Source organism: Silene latifolia, chromosome X (assembly GCF_048544455.1).
Source record: "Silene latifolia isolate original U9 population chromosome X, ASM4854445v1, whole genome shotgun sequence".
NCBI classification, from domain to species: domain Eukaryota; kingdom Viridiplantae; phylum Streptophyta; class Magnoliopsida; order Caryophyllales; family Caryophyllaceae; genus Silene; species Silene latifolia.
The window spans coordinates 189,417,621-189,436,375 of NC_133537.1; the positions used below are offsets into that span (position 1 = coordinate 189,417,621).

The following is an 18,755-nucleotide window of genomic DNA, read 5'->3' on the forward strand; positions in this document are numbered from 1 at the left end:
TTTAGCTTAATACTATATGTTACGTTCCACCAAAAAAAAAAAAAAAAAACTTTCAAGTTAGCTTTCGGGCCAAGTCATATGTCGGATCGGGTCTGATCGGGTTGAACTCATCAAATGGGAGAGTATTTTAATCAATTAGTCTCATTATAGATAGATATATTCGTCTAAAGTGAAACACAGGCCAAATATACTTAAAGTTGTAACATTTTTGGGTTTCACCGTGCAACTTGTTGCATGTCTTATGGCTAAAATTGGATGAATATTTGTCATGTATATAATTATAGACGGATATCTCCCATCAATAATGAGAATTTGTGTATTTTAATAAATAGACAAACAATAATATAAATCAATGGAGTATTATAGTATATTAATGACGAATGTACCCATTTCAAATATGATGTATGTACCCAATTCCTAAAAAAATAATTGCGAAAAGTAAAAAAAAATGGAATTTTTGGGGTAATTAATTCCGTTTTCTGGACTTGGTTCCATCAATGCATGTCACTGTTGTGAGTACAAACGGAAAATGTAACGGACGTTTACGAGAGGTCCTCATAGCTACATAAAAAATGTTGAGGTCCTTAAACCTCCAAAGTATAATAATTGGGGTCCTTGTATTATTGTTTACTCCTCTATCTCCTACTCACCCACACAACATACTTTCGCCGGCGATCACCTGAGGTCTGGCTAGACTTCGTCACCGCCATCGCTTCATCAAGAATGGAGGCACAGATCTGGTCGACTACCGTTTGAACTCTTTGTATCCTATCCACCAACAATAGTCACCGGCCGACGTCCCGTAGCAGCAGCCGCCGATAATCGGTACACTCTTCTCTCTCTCTATCTCTCTTTCTGAGTCCCTTTATTTCTTCTTACCATCATCATTACATTTTAAGATGGTCATTAATGGCGATTGATTGATTAATTTTAATTTGAAATCGAAATTGAAATTGTAACTGGGGCGTATAGATGTTATGAGGTTCATTTTTAGGGTTCAATCAAATGCAGAGGAGAAGCACAACGTGGGGCTTGGTGGCTCGATTCTAGGCTGCTGGTGTATAACTCAGTTTGGTATCGTGCTAAGATGAAGGTGGTGCACGACGGTTGTAGAATCGACGGTGATAAAAACGTCGCACTGGTTTCGACTGTATATTTGTATTGCTTCATTCATATTGAACCGGAAATATAGCTATGTGTTGCTTCATTGTATATTTTGCTTACGGTTATACTGATCAATGTTGTTTATGTTGTTGTCGTTTTGCGATGAAGGTTTTTATTTTTGGATTGCAAGTGTTTTAGTGGAAAATTGAATATTATGGATTGATTTCTTATTGAAGATTTAGGATTCAGATATGAAATAAAAATACTTTAGTGGTGAGGAATGATGATTCCTGTTTTCGGGTAAGAAGCTCCATTATTAGGAATTCAATGTTACTGTAGTTTGGGTTTTGCTTTGCTGATCGTCGTAATGAGTCAATTTCGCGAGCGTTTCTAGATATGTTTGAGTCACATATTGTGAGCTGTGTACACATTTATGGTATAATGCTCGGGATTCGGCCAACTCGTACAATTCTGGGATCAAGTTTTAAATCAAGATTAAACCATGCATATCATTTACTGATTGGCATAATTGCCATTTAGGATTATGTGTGATTCATGTCATCCGACCCCAAATCATTTTGGGATTAAGGCTCTGATGTTATTGTTGTGTTAGCTATGCCTCAAGCTGAGCATTGTTTGTTCTAGGAACAAATTTGCTTTACTTAAGTAAAGTTGTCTGCTGAAATGCAGAAGTTTAGTTGGTTTACTTGTAATTGCATTGCACTATATGTTAGAGAGTGTATTTTACTATTATAGTATTACTGTGTAGGGAGATATTTGGTTGATAAATTGTGTGATCGAAATTTAAAGAAGTGTATCTAGCTTGCCAGATATGTGTATCTAGCAAGGTAAAAGAGTGTATCTAGCTTGTCAGAGATGTGTATCTAGCATGTCATAGATGTGTATCTAATAATATAAAGGAGTGTATCTAGCATGCCCGATATGTGTATCTAGTAAGGTAAAGGAGTGTATCTACCATACGATGGATGTGTATCTAACAGAATTCTTCTCATCCTCCTCTGTTTTTTTTTTCAATAATAGTGAAGGGAAATGAGTGAATTGATATATGGGAGTGATGGGGAGGGTGGGAACAAAGTGAGGGGCAGTGGTTTCGATGCCGGCGTGTTCAGGAAGTGAAAGCATGGCTTGTGTCTCAGTTTGTTGTTGTTGGTAAAGAAGTGCCCTAATTCGAGTATACCCCAAAGAGCATTGCTCATTTGCATAATCTTTGCCACTGTCTCCCAAGCCAAGACTCAGGTTGGTGCCATTGTTGCCAATGATCTTCATCAAAAGGCCACTGAATACCGTTCCCAAGGTATCCTCCTTTTCCGTCTCATTGTATTGATTGTTTGTTTTTGCTTTTTAAATCGTTTTATTCACTGGATTTGAATTATAGTGGGATAAAGCTTTTATTTACCCATTAAAGTGGTTGATAATCTTATAATTGTGACGTAGCAACCGTTTGATATCTGAAAATTTTAGGAGTTGGGTCTGAACTGTTATATTCAAGAATATGGGTCTAGTATACTGGAAGCAGTAAACTTGTACTTGTACTTGCACTCGCATTTTATACAGTAAGATTACCAAACATTCGGGGCCTTGAGACCCATATACGAGTATGTCATACTTGTATGTCCATATGCCACTGTTAGATGCAATTCTTGACACGGTTTCTACATGTGGATAAGGTTGTGTGCCTCCAAACCTCCACTCGCCTACATGTAGATAAGCTTGTCTGCATCTAGTGACCCAGATATGATCGACCACCAATACCGAGCCATTCGAAACTCCCTTTCCCTGTCCTTGGTGGTTGTATCAGCAGAAAATATATCAAAGATATATATATATATATATATATATATATATATATATATATATATATATATATATATATATATATATATATATATACTACTGAATGTAAATGATGGAGTGGAACCGTAACTGGCCTTTACTCGTTGGTTTCGCCATCACCGGCACCACCATCACCAAGATGTCTCTTGGTTTAACTGTTATTATTAAATTTTTCATTTTTTTTATGAATGATTTCAATTAATCGTCGTATGATTATGGATGTAATTATAAATTAATATTGCATTTGTGTGTGTTGATTAACAGAGGAGGATGAGAAAAATTCTCCATTTGCTCAGAGGCACAAAAAGTATGTTTCAAGTCAAACTCTAGATTTATTTTCGTTATGAATGAGTTGTGTCTTTGAATTATTTTCCGGCTGGATTGATTCGTTTTCTATTTGATTGGATGTTGATTTTAGGTTATATATTACCCCCTCCATCTCAATCATTTGTTTACATTTAATTATATTACCCCTCTTAAAGAATAAGAAAGGTAAACAAATGATTGGGACGTAGAGAGTGTGATTTAACTATAGATTGCCTTTAGTTCTTCGAATATGTAAAAAATGGTGTAAATTTAAAGAATGACACACGAAATACATTTGTTTGATTCAACTCAGGCTAATTAAAAATTAATGCAGTAGCTTCCTTATGGGTAGGGAGTGTATCTAGATTACTGATCAAGGGCAATCTTTACAAAACTTAGGAATCTTTATGACCAAGTATACTATACTCTTGAGGTAAGTCTGGGAACCTCTCTTTATGTGCTATTCAACGACAAGTCGACAATACCATATTTCAGATGCAGGTTAGTTATCGGTATTTTGTTCCGTAAAATGTCATTGTGTCTAATGTTTGGCTCATTATGTTTGAAGTGTTGTGGTTTGTGTAGCTGGACCTGTATCACTTCCCTTCGTTTAATCTGATGACAAGGTTCATTATGTTAATCTGGTTGTTGTATTTGTTCACTCACTCAACTGGTATTGAAGGACAATTCACCTGTGTTTGTACGCCTTTTATGAACAGCGTAATCTCCTGTCCTCATTTACTATTAACAAATGACTTTGATTCAGATGTGATTTAACTAAACTAAACGACAGAGTACTTAATTTGTTACCTTATGTTCCCCGAGTGTATTGGAGTTTACTCTACAGGAATGTGTTGGTTGCTTAACTACTTTTATGTTCAGGGTGATCACATTTGCTCCGTGATGTTAATTTTAACATAACGTTAAGCCTGTTTTGCTGTTATAGCTACTTCTATTTGCTTTTGCTGTTGTTCAATAAGGTGGTACCTTGGAACCTAAAATATATCTGGTGATCCTGGTGTATCTCAAAGCTGGCAGTTGACTTGCTAAGTTGTTTGAATATTACGCTATGAATGGATGAATGGGTATTAATTGCTAGAACAAAAGAAGTGTACAAAATTCGAAGTGTACAAAACTCGAAATTGGAGCATGTATTATGCCACTTTATAGCATAAAATTACCAACCATGAATATTGCTTGCAGTTGTTGCATTGATTGATTGACTTTTAGTCTATGTTACTCTGACTCGGTTAGAAGAGTCGGACACGGGTGCGTATCCAAGTGTCGGACACGCCTATTTTATGAAAAATTGACAAGTTTTTGGTCTAAAATGAAGTGTTTTAGTGTCATACCAATGTCCAAGGGTTGAGTGTCGGACACGGGTACGTGAGCTCATATTAAGTGTCGAACTAACATAGCTTTTAGTCCATCGTTTAACTTGGAAGATAATGGTGGGTTGCTCAAATACTTAATAGAGTACTCCGTATATGTCATGTTTTGTTTAATATAAGACGGAGTAGCTTATATCGTGGGATTATCTTTGTATTTTCGACTAAGTTATGCTATAAATGACACCAAAAACAAACTCCCTCTCTCAATAGTCGCTTCAAAAATAGTGTGTGTTTACCCTTGATTAATACTCTGTATACTCTATGTGTCTTATTGAATAGTTTGTGTTTTTAAACTATTCGCTGCTCTCGGTTTTAATTACTGCATTTCCATAGATCATGTTTGACACATCTTTTCCACGCTGCTTTTTAAGGTTCACTTGGGCATCAAACAATGCCTTTCCCACATCCTCATTTTCTAATGACTCTCGTAACAGTATTTCATAATCTTTCGCAGCAGCTTCCCATTTTTGCAGGTAGATATTTAATTTATTTGATTTGTGGTACTGATTTAGTTATTGCATCTAATATTCAGGAAAAGTTGACGTATTTGGACAGATCAGGACAGAGCAACACAACTGAAGGCAGAACATGAGAAAGCCATGGAGGAGTATAATGCTCAGAAAGAAGAGGTATGGAGATAGTTTCAGCTTGTCTATGAATATGATACAATTTTTTTTCAATAAGACACATAGAGTATACAGAGTATTATATTGATTGAATTCAATGACCAAGCATCAAGGAGAGACAAGATTAGAAGGCCTTTGTACATATTATAGTAGATGAGCAATGTTGAGGAAAGATCCTTGCATCCCCAAGGAAATCCCCAAGGATTTTATGAAGAAAAGGGAAGAAAAGAAGAAGAAACAAGACTGAGGAGCAATCCGTGCGGATTGTCCTGAATCCGCCCGTCCCCAACACGACAATCTGTGCGTCTTCCTTCAAAGACGCCCGGCAAAGACTACCAGGAAGACGTCGTCTTTCCCCAAAGACGCCCGGCAGAGACCGTTGAATCCGACGTCCGGAAGTGCCTAAGACGCACTGATTCGATCCAAAGACAAATCCGTTTCTTCAAGTTTCAAAGAAAGAAGCCCTTCCTTCGAAAAATACCGGCGTCTCCCTGCTCAAATCTCAAAAGTGTAATTACTAGTTTAGCCCTTAGTTAACCCTAATGCATCCACCTAATTTTCACTATAAATACCCCATTAGTCTAATTAGAAGAGCAGGTTCTTCTTATCAATTCTTAGAGTAGTTAATATCAATCAAATCTCTCTTTAGTTTTGTAATCAACAATTAATCAAGTTTTAATACAAGTTTTATTTCCTTAATCTCTCTTTTATTCATCCTTTATTTTGGGTAATTGAAGATTATTTGGGTTATTATTGGGAGATTGACAACCTCTCAATCAAGCATCAAGTACTTCTTTTATTCTTTGCTTTATTATTGGAATCATTAGTAGGTATAATTCTCTTAATCTCTTTTTAATTATTGTTAATTACTTTCATTTGTTCATCATGTTTCATTTTGTTGGTATGATTGACAACCTTGCTAGCATGATCAATATGATAATGAGTGAGTTGTGACCTAGCTAGGGTTAATGGGTAATTAGGGGAAACCAACATGGGGAATGATTCATGCTTAAATTAATATGCTTTCATGGTTTATTTGCTTGCTTGTTTTGATCTCAACTTATGCACATGTTATGTTTGATGAAATGCGAGCCTATGAATCCTTGCATTTTTTACCCATCACCTATCTTTTCAATGAGACTTGTAAGACATAAACCAACTCGAGTCTCATTAGACCATGCATGTTGTTGAGTAGGGAAGACTAAGTCGACTTGTAGGTGTTGTACAATCTAATCGATTCGGCTCCGGGACCCAAACTTTCCTAGGATTGTAAGATATAACCCAACTCAATCCATCACAACAATAATTGCTTGCTTATAATTTGAGAACATGTTTGTATGATCAATTCCCATGATTCCCCTATGACCCCATGATACCCTAGTGCTTTTTATCAATTGTTTACAACCCTTCCAATTCATCTTGCTTATTTACTTTCATTTCTATTTAGTTTAGTGACCTTCTACATCAACCCAAATTGTGACACCCCTAAGACACCACTAGTTTCAATAGAAATCTCATCTCAATTCCCGTCCCTTGGGATCCGACCTTTACTTGCCTCTTTACTAATTGTAGAGTTGTTTGTGAAGTTATAAATTGTGTTTTGGTCTAGGTGCTCCTAACGACAAGTTACCGAAAAGATTTAGTCCGACCAAAAATGGCGCAGTTGCCGGGGACGGTGTTAACTTGATTTAGATTTTCTTATATTGTTATTAGTTGTGTCTTTCTTTGCCTTGGGGAAGTAAAACTTCTCAAGGTTTGTTCTAATTGTTTTCAAGTTGTTTGATATTTTGCAAGATGGACCTTATAGATTGTTTTGTAGAGGACCACTTAAGTATACCTTTCTTCAAAGATCTCATGCAAGCATTGGAAGCCTTGGAAGCAAGTGTGGCTAAAAATATGTATTGGGAATTGGAGGTGGATCTTTTTGAGGCCGCTCTAGCTAACAAAGAACTTACTCATGCACAATCCGTATTGGTGCATAACATCCTTGTGGAAGCATGTCAACCCATAGAAGATGAGCAATCCATCCTAGAAGATATTTTACAAGTTCAAGAGCAAGAGGAGCCCATCATGGAATTTGAATATGATGAGGTTGATGAGAATGAAGAACAAGTTGAATATGCTATGAGAATGGAATGTCTAATGGAGATGGAGCAAATTCTCAATGAAACTCCAAAGGAGGAAAGTGAGGTACAAACTCCTACTTTAAAACCCCTTCCCCCAAATTTGAAATATGCTTACCTTGATGAATCAAAGACCAAACCCGTGATTGTTAATGATAGACTTGATGAGAACCAATTGGGAAAATTGCTTGATGTGTTGAAACAACATGAGAAGGCTATAGGTTATAGTCTAGATGACCTTAAGGGGATAAGTCCCAACTTTTGCATGCATAGAATCCATCTAGAGGAAGACCATAGACCTACCATTCAACCTCAAAGAATATTGAACCCCCACATGCAAGAAGTTGTCAAAGGAGAAGTTATGAAATAACTTGATGCGGGAATCATATATCTCATATCGGACTCTTTGTGGGTTAGCCCCGTCCAAGTGGTACCTAAGAAAGGAGGTACCATGGTAGTGACAAACGAAAAGAATGAACTAATACCCACAAGAATGATCACCGGTTGGCGTATGTGTATTGACTATCGAAAATTAAACTCCGCAACAAGAAAGGACCATTTCCCCCTACCATTCATTAACCAAATGCTTGAGAGGTTAGCCTCCAACAAATTCTTTTGTTACCTTGACGGGTATTCGGGATTCTTCCAAATCCCTATACACCCGGATGACCAACATAAGACCACCTTCACATGCCCCTATGGTACTTTTGCATATAGGAGGATGCCTTTTGGTTTATGTAATGCCCCCGCCACTTTCCAAAGATGCATGATGAGTGTCTTCTCCGATTACTTAGAGACCATAATGGAAGTCTTTATGGATGATTTTAGTGTTTATGGAAAGGACTTTGACTCATGTTTGCATAATATTTCTCTTGTATTGCAAAAATGTGAAGATGTTAGTCTTGTTTTAAATTGGGAAAAGTGTCACTTCATGGTCAATGAAGGAATTGTTTTGGGTCATTTGATTTCGGAAAAGGGCATCGAGGTCGATAAAGCTAAAGTTGAGGTGATAGAGAAACTCCCACCCCCCCGTGAATGTTAGAGGGGTGAGAAGTTTTCTCGGTCACGCGGGTTTTTATCGCCGTTTCATAAAGGATTTTTCAAAAATAGCAAAACCCCTCACTCAACTTTTGCTTAAAGATGCCCAATTCCAATTCACTGATGAGTGTGTTGAAGCCTTTAATAGAATCAAGGAAGCACTAATCTCGGCACCGATCATCCAACCTACAAATTGGGAACTACCATTCGAGATTATGTGTGATGCTAGCAACTACGCCGTTGGAGCGGTTCTTGGCCAACGGGTAGGAAGAGCTCTTCACGCCATCTATTATATAATCAAGACTCTTGACCCCTCCCAAGTGAACTATGATACCACCGAGAAGGAGCTTCTTGCCATTGTCTATGCTTTGGACAAATTCCGTTCCTACTTGCTTGGATCCAAAGTGATTGTATTTTCGGATTTCCGTGCTCTCCGACACCTCTTGATAAAGAAGGAGGCAAAACCAAGATTGTTGAGATGGATTTTGCTTCTTCAAGAATTTGACTTGGAAATAATAGACAAGAAAGGAGCCGAGAATGTAGTGGCGGATCATTTGTCAAGGATCCGGTTTCATGATGAAAATGGAGAAACCCCGATCAGTGACTCATTTCCCGACGATATTTTGATGGCCATTCAAACACAACTCGAAAGGCACATCACCCCATGGTTTGCCGATTATGCTAATTATATTGTTGGAAGAGTACTCCCTCCAAATTTGAATCATAACCAAAGGAAGAGATTCCTATTCGAAGTGAAGAGGTACTTTTGGGATGACCCAAATCTCTACAAGGAGTGTAGCGATGGGCTCTACCGGAGATGCATCCATCAATGGGAAGTCCAAGGAATCTTGGAAGGGTGTCACTCATCACCCTACGGTGGGCACCATGGAGCAAGGAGGACCGTTGCAAAAATTCTTCAATCGGGCTTCTATTGGCCTACAATGTTTCAAGACACAAGAGAATTTATCATTCATTGCGATGCTTGTCAAAGAACGGGGAATATCTCTTGGAGGAACGAAATGCCACAAAGGGGCATTCTAGAGGTGAAGATCTTCGATGTTTGGGGGATCGACTACCAAGGTCCCTTTGTGACATCCAATGGGAATAAGTACATCCTTGTGGCCGTAGACTACGTCTCAAAGTGGGTGGAGGCAATTGCCACTCCAAATGATGATGCAAAACGGTCACCAAGCTCTTCAAGAAGATAATCTTCCCAAGATTTGGAGTTCCTAGAGCAATCATAAGTGATGGAGGAACGCATTTCCATGAGAAGAAACTTGCATCTCTTTTGACCAAATACGGTGTCCAACATAGAACCGGCTTGGGATATCATCCTCAAACAAGCGGTCAAGTTGAAGTTTCAAATAGAGAGATCAAACAAATCCTTGAGAAAGTTGTGAACAAGTCCCTGAAAGATTGGAGCACAAAACTTGATGATGCTCTTTGGGCTTATAGGACGGCCTATAAGACTCCCATAGGAGCCTCCCCTTACAAGCTTGTCTATGGAAAAGCATGTCATTTGCCAATCGAATTGGAGTACAAAGCTTTTTGGGTAATCCGAGCACTTAATCTTGATCTCAAATTGAGTGGTCAAAAGAGGATGATTCAAATTCAAGAGTTGGAGGAATTCCGACTACAATCCTATGAGAATGCAAAGATTTACAAAGAAAGAACGAAATTACTCCATGACAAGAGAATTAGACAAAAGGCCTTGCACAAAGGGGACAAAGTCCTTCTATTCAATTCCCGCTACCGACTTTTTCCGGGAAAGTTGAACTCTAGATGGATGGGTCCCTATGTGATAACCGAAGTTGGAAAATATGGAGATTTTGAACTCAAGGCGGAAGATGGAAGCAAGTTCAAAGTCAATGGTCAAAGATTGAAGCCATACTATGAAGGAGCATTTATTGGAGAAGTCGAGGTCACCTACCTCGGGCCTTCCCATCCTTGAAATAACCAACAAAGGGAGAGTTTGGTGGAGTCCTCCCTAAACCACCACTTGTAAATATACTAACCCTCTAACTTGTATTTATAATTTTATTGCATTTCTTTAATAATAATAAACATAAGCTCTTTTCATGAGAGTAAGTGAGGGAGGGTCACTAACGACTTTTTAATGAAGGAAGGAACCAATTTTCAAGTGTGGGGAAACGTCTATAAGGGGAAAGGAAGTCAAAGGAAGAACTCACAGCTTGAACCCGTACGTGTTCCCCGGAATCCGGCCGTCTTGCTGGAATCCGGGCGTCTTGGGAAGAATCCGTCCGTCCTGCTAAGCTGAGAATTTGAAGATTTTGGGACTGAAGGAGAATCCGAGCGTCTCAGAAGGGAAGACACTCGTCCTGAAGAATCCGGCCGGCTTTGCAGAAAGACGCCCGTCTTTCTACCTGTGCATTTCAAGAAAAATCCCTGGAAAGGAATCCGCCCCGTCTTTGCAGAAGACGCCCGTCCCGATAAAAAAAGAATCCGAGCGGCTTAGACTCGGGACGCCCGTCTTTGTGGCGTCATATTTTTGGAAAGTTAGTCGTGATGAGAATCCGGCGTCTTACCCAGAATCCACCCGTCCCGAGAAGCCTGAATCCGAGCGTCTTCTGCTCGAATCCGCCCGTCTTCCCACGGTGATTTTACCCGTCTTTTCTTAATTAAATTACACCCCACCACACATTTAGTGACACATCACCCTTCCTTCCACTTGCATTATAAAACCCATCTCCTTATGACTCCCAAGCATATCCAAATCACTCTTTAACCCCTAAAAATCAAAAAGCCCCAATTTTCTAGGGTTTCCAAAGGCAACACTCAATCAACAAGGAGCATCTTTATTCCTTCACAAATCAAAAGAATCCAGCTCAATAATCAAGGAATGGCACCAAGGAGATCCTCTTTTAGGAATAGGAGGAGACCAAGGATGAGGGGAAGTTCTTCTACCTCCCATGTCAACACATTAAGAAGGGAGCATGAAGAGATTGTAGATCTTACAAGGCTTGATGACTTCTCAAATGTGGAATTTGTCAATGATGTGCAAAGATTAGTCTTCCACCGGCTTCTAAGTAAGAACATTCTTCCCACTAAGTTTTTATGTCATGATACCTTGAGGAAACTTGGGATTTATCACCAAGTGGAAGCTCTCTTTGAAGTATTTGGTCTCTCCACCCTTTTCCATATGTATGAGCATACTTATCGATCTCTTGTGCTTGAGTTTTTGAGCTTTTTGAAGATTACAACCATGAACAAAACAATATGCATAGAGTTTAGGTTGGAAAATGTCCCAAGAATGATGACCCTGTAGAATTCGTAAATGTGCTTGGACTCGATGTTACGCCTACCCGAACATCGAAGCCAAAGAAATACAGTGTTGAACCTTTGTGGAGGGCCATGACCGGCTGGGACTTCATACACAACAAGGAATGTCTTGCTTTTCATATCCAAAATCCGATCTTAAGAGTCACTTACCGGTTTCTCTCGGGCACCCTCTTTGCTCGCCGAGATCTGGCGATCGTGAACCAATTAGACCTTGTGTTTATGGAATCCTACCTCAATATTCAAGGAAGAAGTGCGTACCACTTCAATGCACCGCTAGTGTTACTCGAGAAATGGGCAAAGTTTAGGAATTGTGATGATGACGGAATGAAACACATTGTGAATGGAGGACTCATGACTAGGCTTGCGAAGCATTTCAATCCGAGATTCAACGAGAATAATGAGTATGCTCCACTTTCGGGAAACACGAGGGTAAATGAAGATCTTCTTCTCATTCATCATCATTGGATAACCCTTGAGGGGGTTGATAAGCGGATCAAGTGGTTAACGAAAGGAAGCGATCCGATATATCTACCGATGACCGGCCTTCCACGAATTTCCCCGAGAAGAGGACCTTTGTCTCCAATCCCATCCTACCTCATCCCTCCAAACCCAACCTAACCAAGACAAGCACCACCACATCAAAATCCCCAACAACAACAACAAGAGCAACAATCCCAAGATGAGAAGATCAAAGTGCCTCCCTACCCATTTCCTTATCAACCGTATAACCATCCCAACCCCTTCATCCTTCCCCGTGACGACTTTGTCACGGGAATTCTACAAGATTTGCACTTCCGCCAATACGAAACCAACGTGGACATTTACTATGCACTCTATCCTCAATACCACGATATGGTTCAAAAGGGAAATATTAGTGAGGAAGGAGCATTCCCCTCATAGGCTCAAATGGACCTACTCTTCCCCAATTCGGAGAGGGCAAATGAAGGAGCAAACGGGAGACAAGAGGAGGGAAGCAACAATTCTTGCGGAGGGGACACGGTGGAGCTTGAAAGTGAAGAGGACGAGTTCATGGACCCAAGTATGAGTGATGCATCAAAGGAGATATGGGATAGCGATCTAGAAGGAGATGATGCCGATCTCTAGAGGATTACTTCATAGCTAGGTGGAGCGGGCGAGAGGCACCCACCTAAGTTTAAGTGAAGTTTCCTCATCTCCTCTCTTTAATTTTCAAGTTTCATGAAAAGAAGTTTGTGTTTTGTTAACTTGTATTTTATTAATCTTGATCATTGTTGGAGTAGTCCTAGCACCATAGAGGACTAACACCTCGGCCCCATTGAGGTGTTCTCATTTTATTGTTCCCACCTTTTCAAAATCCAAAATGACAAAATTTAGTTTCTTGCATTGCATAGTGTGTGCATGAACTACACCCAACCTTAGGACATTAGCAATAATGTCTAAATCGGTTTGGGGAAGTACATGCATACACAACGGGAGTTAATCTAAATTATCCTCCCCATCATAAACAAAAACCATGCATCATGTAGTGTAGATTAGTGTAGCTTGCATTTAGTATAGAATTCATGCATCATGTTTGCATAATTTCCCATCATTTTGGCCATTGAGGACAATGCCCATATTAGTGTGGGGATGGGGAATTCTAACTTAACTTTTATTCAAAAATCCAAAAAAATTGAAAAATTTCGAAAAACCATAAAAATTTGAAAATTGGAAAAACCAAAAACAAGTTCATTTCTTTTTGTAGTGTAGTCGTGTATATATTATTGTATATATTGTGTTTGTTCTATCCTTGTTCACATTGATTGACTACGCCACATCCGAGGCATGAGGATCATGAAGACCGCATGGTATGATCTTTCCAATCTCCTTTTTCCTCTTTATGTTAATGACTATGTGGCTTTATTTTGATTGATGCGGTATAACAATGTGAACTTAGGACTTGCATTTAGTTTATATGTCATATTAGTTGGTAGAATCACTTGCATTAGGATGCACATATTAGTTGCATCATGGCATATAGTTGCATTGAGATGAAATATTTTGAAAAGTGCCTAATTGAGAACTTTGACAAGAGCAACTAAGCCATTACAAATACTTTTTTAACTTAAGACTTTGCCTACTAGAATGGTTGTAAAACACCCTAGATTGTGTCATACTAGTGTCTTTTGACTCATGACCCAAAGCCTAGTCAAGGGTTTGCATGTGAGTCACCTATTCCAACCCCGTGATGCGATGTGGACTTGGTTAACTTGTCTAGGTAACCTTGATTGACCTTGTGGTAAGGCAACCCAAAAATACTTTCTATCAATAAGTTTGAAGTGCTCATTTCAAAGATTTTGTATGTGGAAGTAATTTATTGCCAAGGAAACCTCAAATGTTATGAAATATTAAAATGTTGAGAATTTTAGTTATTTTGATGGAGGCGTACCACTTCGATGTGCTTTGGAGAGGGATCCATTGAATTGGGCCCCCACGCGGTTGTGAATTCAACCGCCCAGAGACAGAGTGACTATCACCCCGAAAAGCTATTGTCTAGAGGTTAACCGGTTGCCTAATAAGTGATTGGCGAAAGAAAAAGACACTAGCCCGGAAGGGACAAACCCCATCTCTAATTTTTAAAATGTGAAAGTTGAATGAGGTCAATTTTTGAATACTAGTCATATCCACCCTTTGTTTATAACGATTTGAGCATTTCAGCTTGTCTATGAATATGATACAATTTTTTTTTTTTTTTGTTACTGAACTACGCCTTGTTCATATAGGGTCTCACCTAAATACTTTGTTGTTCTTTGATTAGGAAACTCATGCTGATGTGCAAGCAGAGGAGTTGTGCGATAAAGATGTATAGGTCGTTGGATAGGGTACCGGAAGGATGTCGAATTAAAGTTTTTTCGGATTATCATGAGTTGTAAATTTTGGTTCTAACTCTGGTAGCAGAATTTAGCAGTAGTTATAGCTTATGAAACTCTTTGAAAGCATCTTATGAGTAGAAATTCGTTCGTTGCTTAGCTTAATGTTTGACAGTAGTTGTTTACATTAGTATTTCGTAAATCCTACACAGTTGGCTTTTTTTGACAAATAAATGATGAGAAATTTTCTTGGAATAGCTCTTATGTTGCACTCTAATATGGACCGCGTATAATGATGTATATCTAGCTAGCAAGAGATGTGTATCTAGCAAGGTAAAAAAGTGTATGAAGGTGTGTATCTCTTGTTTGAGATGTGTATCTAGCAACGTAGATGAGTGTTGATGTGACCATAATTAGCGCATATTTAGTCCCCGAATTAGCCTTGTTCCCATGCTTTTTAGTGGATATTTGGGTCATTTATTGTCTTTAGTTCTTTGTTTTGCATATTCTTTGAGGTTTTGTGTCCTTGGTAGGAAAGGAGTGCAAACCTTGCATTTTCATGGCAAAATGAGACTAAATTGATTGAATTCAATGACCAAGCATCAAGGAGAGACAAGATTAGAAGGCCTTTGTACATATTATAGTAGATGAGCAATGTTGAGGAAAGATCCTTGCATCCCCATGGAAATCCCCAAGGATTTTATGAAGAAAAGGGAAGAAAAGAAGAAGAAACAAGACTGAGGAGCAATCCGTGCGGATTGTCCTGAATCCGCCCGTCCCCAGCACGACAATCCGTGCGTCTTCCTTCAAAGACGCCTGGCAGCGTGACTACGGAAGACGTGCTTCTTCCCCAAAGATGCCCGGCAGAGACCGTTGAATCGACCGTCCCGTGCCTAAGACGCACGGATTCCGATCCAAAGACAAATCCGTTTCTTCAAGCTTCAAAGAAAGAAGCCCTTCCTTCGAAAAATACCGGCGTCTCCCTGCTCAAATCTCAAAAGTGTAATTACTAGTTTAGCCCTTAGTTAACCCTAATGCATCCACCTAATTTCCACTATAAATACCCCATTAGTCTAATTAGAAGAGCAGGTTCTTCTTATCAATTCTTAGAGTAGTTAATATCAATCAAATCTCTCTTTAGTTTTGTAATCAACAATTAATCAAGTTTTAATACAAGTTTTATTTCCTTAATCTCTCTTTTGTTCATCCTTTATTTTGGGTAATTGAAGATTATTTGGGTTATTATTGGGAGATTGACAACCTCTCAATCAAGCATCAAGTACTTCTTTTATTCTTTGCTTTATTATTGGAATCATTAGTAGGTATAATTCTCTTAATCTCTTTTTAATTATTGTTAATTACTTTCATTTGTTCATCATGTTTCATTTTGTTGGTATGATTGACAACCTTGCTAGCACGATCAACATGATAATGAGTGAGTAGTGACCTAGCTAGGGTTAATGGGTAATTAGGGGAAACCAACATGGGGAATGATTCATGCTTAAATTAATATGCTTTCATGGTTTATTTGCTTGCTTGCTTTGATCTCAACTCATGCACATGTTATGTTTGATGAAATGCGAGCCTATGAATCCTTGCATTTTTTACCCATCACCTATCTTTTCAATGAGACTTGTAAGACATAAACCAACTCAAGTCTCATTAGACCATGCATGTTGTTGAGTAGGGAAGACTAAGTCGACTTGTAGGTGTTGTACAATATAATCGATTCGGCTCCGGGACCCAAACTTTCCTAGGATTGTAAGATATAACCCAACTCAATCCATCACAACAATAATTGCTTGCTTATAATTTGAGAACATGTTTGTATGATCAATTCCCATGATTCCCCTATGACCCCATGATACCCTAGTGTTTTTTATCAATTGTTTACAACCCTTCCAATTCATCTTGCTTATTTACTTTCATTGCTATTTAGTTTAGTGACCTTCTACATCAACCCAAATTGTGACACCCCTAAGACACCACTAGTTTCAATAGAAATCTCATCTCAATTCCCGTCCCTTGGGATCCGACCTTTACTTTCCTCTTTACTAATTGTAGAGTTGTTTGTGAAGTTATAAATTGTGTTTTGGTCTAGGTGCTCCTAACGACAAGTTATCGAAAAGATTTAGTCCGACCAAGTGTATCTAGCAAGGTAAAAGAATGAATCTAACTTGTTAGAGGAGTGTATCTAGCAAGGTAGTTGGTCGTTATCGTTAAATGAGTTGATGAGATTGCACAATGAATGTTTTGCTCCAATGGCTCAGACATGGGCCCGTAAATTATGTGGTTTCAAGTACACCATCTATGATTTCTATTCTCCTTTATCCGCCCGTCTCGCTAACGGCGCTCAATAAGAGCCTAGGTACACAAGTCTCTTACTGTAGATACACATATACTTTATGTATCCAGAAAGAATACACAAGTGCATATAGAGTACTATTCTATGTATCCGCCAACTATCACCATCTAGTCCATGACCCATCACCACACATGACGTGTTGACCACCGCCTCCGGTGGCTCTCAGGACCACCGCCACACACAACAGCCCTTCTACCCACATTTCCGGCCACCACAACTCACTCACAAGACTACTTGACTCATTCCGACGACCACCTCACCATCCCCTCACTCAACATCACGTTCACCACCCACCAGCGACCAAGCACACACAATGTTCGACACGACAAATCTCGACCTTCATCCACAACGCCAGGCCCTCACCCTCAATTTCGCATCCGTACCACCACCCCTTATCCAACGTCATCCAACGAAACCACCACCATAACACCCTCCTCTATCACCATAGTCCAATACTCCGTCAAACATCAACCGCACAACTGGTTGCTCGATGACGCGCCTCCTCAACCACCATAAATATCAGTTTTTAGAAATTTTATGATCTAAATCATAGATGTATAAAAAATGAAGAAGAATTACAAAAATCTGACCGAATTGATGACATTGTTGAAATATTTCGAGCCAAATTGAATCAAAAAAATGCGAAGGATGTGAGATCTGTACGGCGAAACTTCAGCAAAGACGCCAGCGAGTGTACTGGTGAAGAAGAAAAATAAAAAGAAAATGAAACGGATGGGGACGGTGGAGTAGTGGTGTGCGTTGGGGAAGTTATGACATAGCTCCGACGACAATGGTGGCCGACGCTGATGACGAGTGGTGGTGGCCGGTTGGGTAAGGGTTATGGAGGTTAGGGGTCGGGGGATTAGTTTAGGAGTGTATGCATTATAGGTGAGATGAGAGAATGTCACATGTGTTTTGGATTTTAAGTTAGTTCGTACAGTTCGCACCGAACTTTAAGTTCGCACGAGATCCTATATATATATATATATATATATATATATAGAAGGGATCATTGAGTCCACCATAAAGCATGGAGTTCTTAGGTCCCTTTATAAGCCATTGGATGATTGATATGAAGGTCTAAGATTACTTACATAAAGCATACAATAATAATAAAATAAAGGGAGGGCAATTTATCTCTCTCCTTAGACCTCCCCTAGACTTGCATGCAAAGTACAAACAATCAGTCACACGTCTTCCTTCTTTCATATCATCTTATTTCAAAAAAAATAATAACTTCTAATACACACAAAAGGAAACCTCTTTTGAAACCCTTCATCTTCCATCATTTCCACTTCTTTCTAGTTCATCTTCAATCGGCATTTCCACATTTCCACATCTAGTTCATCTGGGCATTTCCATATCTAGTTCATCGGCAATTTTTGGGCATTAAAATCCGCTCTTTCATCCTCTTTGTTGGTCTTTTCTTTCTTAATTAGGTTATTGTGAGTATTCCTTTTTTCCCATTTTAACTCGTTTATTTTTTTTTTACGTTTTATTAATGTATCTAGATTATGTCTTGTAAATTTTTATCAATATTATGTTATTCAAATTGGTGCCCAGATTAATTAGATTGTTTATCGTTGGTTTTAGTTTTTTTTAACCACATTTTGCATTCAATTGTTTTGAATTTTCATTATTCCGGAGTAGCATAGTTTTATCATATAATTATAACGCCTTAATTTGTGTAACTGTGTTATTGGATAAGTTTATTAGAATTGATTCTTCTAAAGTATAACTTTGACACTGTGAAAGTATAACTTTGATTATTTGAATTGTAACATTGATTTTGTGAATGTAACATTGATTTTGTGAAGTGT

The 18,755-nt window shown here is 38.7% G+C and overlaps 1 long non-coding RNA gene across 5 annotated transcripts; it reads left to right on the forward strand.

Moving 5' to 3' along the window:
• Positions 1 to 488: 488 nt before the first annotated feature.
• Positions 489 to 14,825, forward strand: LOC141623760 (uncharacterized). 5 transcript variants are annotated; one of them, XR_012533615.1, is made up of 5 exons: positions 489 to 825; positions 1,012 to 2,419; positions 3,223 to 3,265; positions 3,664 to 5,284; positions 14,519 to 14,825. It is a non-coding gene; the product is annotated as an uncharacterized LOC141623760 (long non-coding RNA). The 5 variants fall into 5 exon arrangements; XR_012533617.1 differs by lacking the exon at positions 14,519 to 14,825 and adding an exon at positions 5,388 to 5,601 and having other exon boundaries at positions 512 to 825; positions 5,188 to 5,284; XR_012533618.1 differs by lacking the exon at positions 14,519 to 14,825 and adding an exon at positions 5,395 to 5,601 and having other exon boundaries at positions 512 to 825; positions 5,188 to 5,284.
• The last annotated feature ends 3,930 nt before the right edge of the window (positions 14,826 to 18,755 follow it).